Genomic DNA, 6,000 nt, shown 5'->3' on the forward strand with positions numbered 1-6,000 from the left:
GTGACCACATAAGGCATTCTACCCGCGACAATCGATTTTACCCCTCGCTCCAAACTTTCCTTTGGGTCTTCGTCATTGAAACTCATCAACTCGGGGACCTTTTTCTTTGTGACGCCCTCCTTTGGTTTAATTTAATCTTTGACGTGATCATCAGGAATATTCTTCTTCTTGCATAATACGGTTATCAAGTTGGAAAACAGAAGGTTACCCCAGTTTCTCTTGGCACAGTCATGGATCTGCTAAAAAATGAGTTCTCCAACGTCAATTTTCCTCCTGTAAATGATCGAGTGTAGGAGCATCAATATCTTCACGAGGACAGTGGTGTTGTGAGACGTTGGCATCAGCTTGCCTTTAAGAAAGTGGTTCCATAGTTTCACGTGCGGTTTTAGTGCTCGACGATCAACTATTTTCCTAGTTGGGGCACTACCTTCGAACTTGGCCCACGTGAAGCAAAGATCCTACAGTACGCCACTGTATGTTTCTTGATCGGCATCTGCCACAAATCTCTTGTGTTGCTCTTCAACTTTCCCTAACTTAAAATATCGGTTGAGTGCAGAGGGGGAAAATCAAATAAGCTTTCCTCGAACATAAACTGTGTGACTAGACGGGTCTTTGAGATAGGCATAGAATTCCCATACCATCTCCAGTTCTATAGCTTTAGGATTGCGAGCAAACTTTTCCCAATTTTGCTTCTTTATCACGTCCATTACCTCTGGTCCAAACGGCCCCGCTTCCATAGCTGGAAAAACGAATCCATCTTCCAAATATACTTGGCGTTTCTGGAATGTCTTGAAGCGTGCTTCTGCTTTTGCTGTTTGGAAACTTTCAAAACTTTGTGTTGGGGCTAGGGCTTTGCTTGTTCTCACCTTTGTACTTGGTTGACTTTTTTGGTGGTGATGGGGAGGTATTGTTGAGAGAAAGAAAAGATTTTATTGTTTGTGGAGAGAGAGGGAAACATGATGATGAAGAAGAGGTTGGGTAGTTTTTCTTGGGAAAGTGATGGGTCGTTTCGAGGTAATTCAGTCTTTTCATGGTGGGGAAAAGATTTCTCATTACATGATAAATATTTGATTAGACGTAAAGGGGGAGAAAATATTTATTTCCCTCTTTATTCTACCACCAAAACCGTGTACCCTAGGTATTTTTCTTCATGCTTTCTTCAACTCCTCATGCTACCACGTGTTCCTTGCTTGCATACAATAAGAAAGAAGAAAATAATAAAAAAAACGGATTAAAGCATAAAATAACTTAACTTATTTATGTATAGAATTCATATTTTTGTTGCCTAGGTAATGAGTATTTGCTCAATTAAGTAAATCAAATTCTTGGGCATCATGTGCCAATGATGCCTGTTTGTCGCACATGATTGGGGCTCCTTTGTACTCCTTGAGTCTCTGCCTGTTGACCTTGAAGATGGAACCATCATTTTGATTTTGAATTTCAATTGCTCCATTATCATAGACTTGGTGAATGATAAACGGTTATGACCATCTTGATTTTATCATGCCTGGGAATAACTTAAGGCGTGAATTGTAGAATAATACTTGTTGTCCAGGATAAAACTGTCTTGGCCATATTTTTCTGTCATGCCATCGTTTTATTTTCTCCTTGTAAAGGTGGGCATTCTCGTAAGCATGTGCTCTAAATTCATTCATCTCATTCAACTCTAAGAGTCTTCTTTCTCCCACAAGTTGAGTATCTATGTTTATCTTTTTGATGGCCCAATAGGCTTTATGTTCAAGTTCAACCGGTAGATGACTATTCCTTTTCGTAGACCAGCTTGAACGGGGACATTCCCAGCGGTGTCTTGAATGTTGTGCGATAATCCCATAGTGCTTCATCTAGCTTCGGTGACCAGTCTTTTCGATTCGGGTTGATAATTTTTTCAAGGATCTGCTTAATCTCCCAGTTAGACACTTCGGCTTGTCCATTCGTTTGAGGGTGATACGCCATATCCATCATATGTCGTACTACATACCATTTCAGTGCCTTGGCAATCAATCTGTTGTCAAAATGTGTTCCTTCATCATTAATTATAGCTCGTGGTGTTCCAAAGCGGGTGAATATGTTTTTGTGCAAAAACTTTAGCACCGTCTTGGAATCGTTTTTAGGTGTTGCGATGGCTTCCACCCATTTTGATACATAATCCACTGCCACGAGAATATACAAATCTCCGAATGATGATTGAAAGGTCCCATGAAATCTATTCCCATACGTCGAAAAGTTTGATTTCCAGAATATTTTTCCATGACATCTCATATTGTTTCGAGATGTTTCCTGTCCGTTGACATCTAACACATGACTTGTAGAATTCATGTGCATATTTGAACAGGGTTGGAATTGGTGTATGATATCTTGCTACTCTTCTTCTGGAATGCATCTTCAAATTATTTGGTCTCCGCATTGCTTGAATAGAAACGGTTCATCCTAGTAGTAATGTCACACATCATGACGAAACTTATTTCTTCCCTGGCTAGATAAATCAGAAGGAACAATACCACTAACTAGAAAGTTAACAAAGGCAGCATACCACGGTGCAGCCGTGACAAATAATATTTTCTCGTCTAGGAAATCCTATTTAATCTATGTGATGTTATGACAATCAGGTTTGTTATCTAGCCTAGACAAATGGTCTGCTACTTGATTTTCTATACCTTTTCTATCATTGATCTCTAAATCAAATTCTTGCAGTAGTAATATCCACCGAATTAGTCTAGGCTTTGCATCTTTTTTATTAATCAGATATTTAATGGAAGAGTGAACTATGTGCACAATTACCTTAGTGCCTATTAGATATGGCCTAAACTTATAGAATGCAAATACTATTGCTAAGAGTTCTTTTTCAGTGGTGGTGTAGTTCACTTGTGCATCATTAAGAGTACGACTTGCATAGTATATGACATGAAAAATTTTACTTTTCCATTGCCCTAGCACTGCTCTGACTGCATAGTCACTAGCATCGCATATGAGCTCAAATGATTCATTCCAGTCTGGTGGGATCACAATTGGTGCTGCCGAAAGCTTTTTCTTCAAATATGTGAAGGCATTCAAACAATCATTAGTGAATTCAAATGGATGATTTTTTGAAGAAAAAGACATAAGGGTTTACAAATTTGTGAGAAGTCTTTTATGAACCGCCTGTAGAAGCCTGCATGTCCCAGGAAACTGCATACACCTCGCACATTAGTAGGTAGGGGAAGATTTGTAATTGCATCCACCTTGGATTTGTCGACTTCGATGCCATGGCATGAAATTTTGTGACCCAACACTATTCCTTCAGTCACCATAAAATGGCATTTTTCCCAGTTCAGTACTAGGTTAGCTTCTTCACAGCGTTTGAACACCTTGGATAAATTGTCGAGACATCGGTCAAAATCATCACCCAAGATGGAGAAGTCGTCCATAAATATTTCCATGCAATCTTCCGCCATATCTGAAAAGATTGACATCATGAATCTTTGGAATGTAGCTAAAGCGACACACAATCCAAACGGCATTCGTCTAAATGCATAGGTACCATACGGGCACGTGAAAGTTATTTTTTCTTGGTCCTCGGGTGTTATGGCAATTTGGTTATACCCCGGGTATCCAACGAGGAAGCAGTAAAATGTTTTTCCCACTAGTCTATCCAAAATTTGGTCGATAAAAGGGAGGGGAAAATGATCCTTCTTTGTGGCTTTGTTGAGCTTACTGTAATCCGTGCATATGCACCATCCCGTGACTGTTCTCGTGGTGAGTAGCTCGTCATGCTCGCTTTTAACCACGGACACCACCTTTCTTTGGTACGCATTGTACTAGGCTAACCCATGAACTATCAGATATAGGATAAATTACTCCCGTATCTAGCCATTTTATAATTTCCTTCATGACTACCTTCTTCATGATCTGGTTGAGTCGTTTTTGGGGTTCTACCGAAGTGTTATGGCTATCTTCAAGGTTGATTTTGTGCATGCATATGGTCGGACTGATTCCTTTCAAGTCTGTCATCGTCCATCCTATAGTTTTCCTGTGCTATGACAAGAAATTCAACAAACTATTATCCTGTTCGGAGGTTAGGTTGGTAGAAATTATCACTGGTAGGGTTTCATCAACTCGTAGATAAGCATATTTCAAACGTGATGGCAAAGTTTTAAGTTCCAACTTCGGTGCATGTTATGAAGATGACTCATGAGATTTAACTTCATCATAATCTAAGGGTTCAAATCTCATATCTGATATGTTATGAAGAAGTCTCGATTGGTCCCTTTTCTTTCCTCCACATCTTGTATTGGTATTATTTTTGGGGTGTTCATTGCTAAGATTTTTGTGGTCGAGGCCATGATTTTCAGGATCGCCTTATGAAAATAGTTCGTCCGAGCCAAAGTTTTCTGCTTCATGTATCTCGGTTGTAGGTTCATGGTATAATGTACTGTATTCATCGAGCCTTAGGGTTTCCCCTCGTCCAAGGATTGTATTTTCTTCAATTTTGTTAATGCATTGGCATTCCTCTGAATCGTCCATGTATTTCCTGGAGTTGAATACATTGATAATGACGCTTTGCTCGCCTACTCTCATGGTGAATTCTCCATTTTCATAATCTATGAGGATTCTCCCGATGGCTAAGAAGGGGCGTCCCAGAATGATTGGTGTGTTTCCATCGGCTTCATAATATAGGATGAGAACATCTACTGGAAATACAAATTTATCCACCTTTATTATGATGTCTTCTATTCTTCTATCGGGTCGCACATAAGACCGATCAGCCAACTGTAGGATGACCGAGGTGGGCTGGGTGTGATACCCGTCTAGTTTCATAAATATGGATTTTGGTATCAAGTTTACACTTGATCCCAAATCAATAAGAGCTCGTCCTATGAAGTCATTACCAATGGAACATGGTATTATAAAACTGACAGTGTCTTTTTTTTTGTGGGAGTTTGCTTACGCTGAACAGATTTCTGTTGTCGTGGCAACACGTTCTACCTTCTTTTTCTTTGTAACAATTTCCTTAAGATACTTGGCATGGGAAGGTATTTGTTCGATGGCTTCAAGTAAGGGCATATTTATACACAACTGATCTATAACATAAACAAATATATTGAATTGGATTTCATCATCATGCTTCTTGAACCATTGAGGGAACAGTGGTGGAGGTCTCACATTGACTGCTGATGGTGCTGAGTAATCGATGGCCTTAACCATGAATTTTTTGTTATCCGATCGATGCTCTTCTGAGCCTTCATTTCTTTCATTCTCTTCACGCACTTCTATTCGTTCAACATTCTCAGATTGATCATCCAGTTGTATTACGCCTTGGTGAGGATTGTTCAGGTGTTCAACCCTAAACTTATCATCTTGGTTGACTAGTTTTCCATTCCTTAGCGTAAGTACATTATATTGCATTGATCAACCTAGGCAGATTTCCATGTAGACGAGAATGTAATACCGTAGCAATTTGTCCCACTTGATTCTCCAATGCTCTGAGAGATGAACTATGGTTTTGCAAAAGCATTTCTTGGCTTTGTAGCAAATTTTCTTGATTTTTAATTGTTGCAGAGTGTTCGTGCATCAAGGTCTTTGTGGAAGCCATGAAATCTTTTGTCGAGGCCATGAATTCCTGCAATGATAACTCCAAGGAATTATTATTCAAATTGGTGTTAGAGGAAAAAACTATACCTTTATTGTTCTGCCAGGGCTGCTGATGATGCTGATTCTGAAAAATGTTGATGGTCAGAATTATTTTACTGTGGCTTGTAGTTTGCGACTTGATTGTTACTGTTCCCATGATTACTCTATGAAAAATTTGGGTGTTGTCTCCAACCAGGGTTGTACGTACTCGAATAGAGGTTATTATTGTTCCAATAATAGTTACCCACAAAATTGGTTGACTCATGGTTTTCAGGACATTCAGTCTCATGATGATTGCCGTGACAAAATAGGCATACATTGTTGGTCACCTTGACTTCTCTTATCTCATTAGGACGTTGCAAATTTTTCAACATATTGGTTATGGCCGAAAGT

This window comes from Hibiscus syriacus, unplaced genomic scaffold, assembly GCF_006381635.1.
Source record: "Hibiscus syriacus cultivar Baekdansim isolate YM2019G1 unplaced genomic scaffold, ASM638163v2 tig00112912_pilon, whole genome shotgun sequence".
In the NCBI taxonomy this organism is placed as follows: domain Eukaryota; kingdom Viridiplantae; phylum Streptophyta; class Magnoliopsida; order Malvales; family Malvaceae; genus Hibiscus; species Hibiscus syriacus.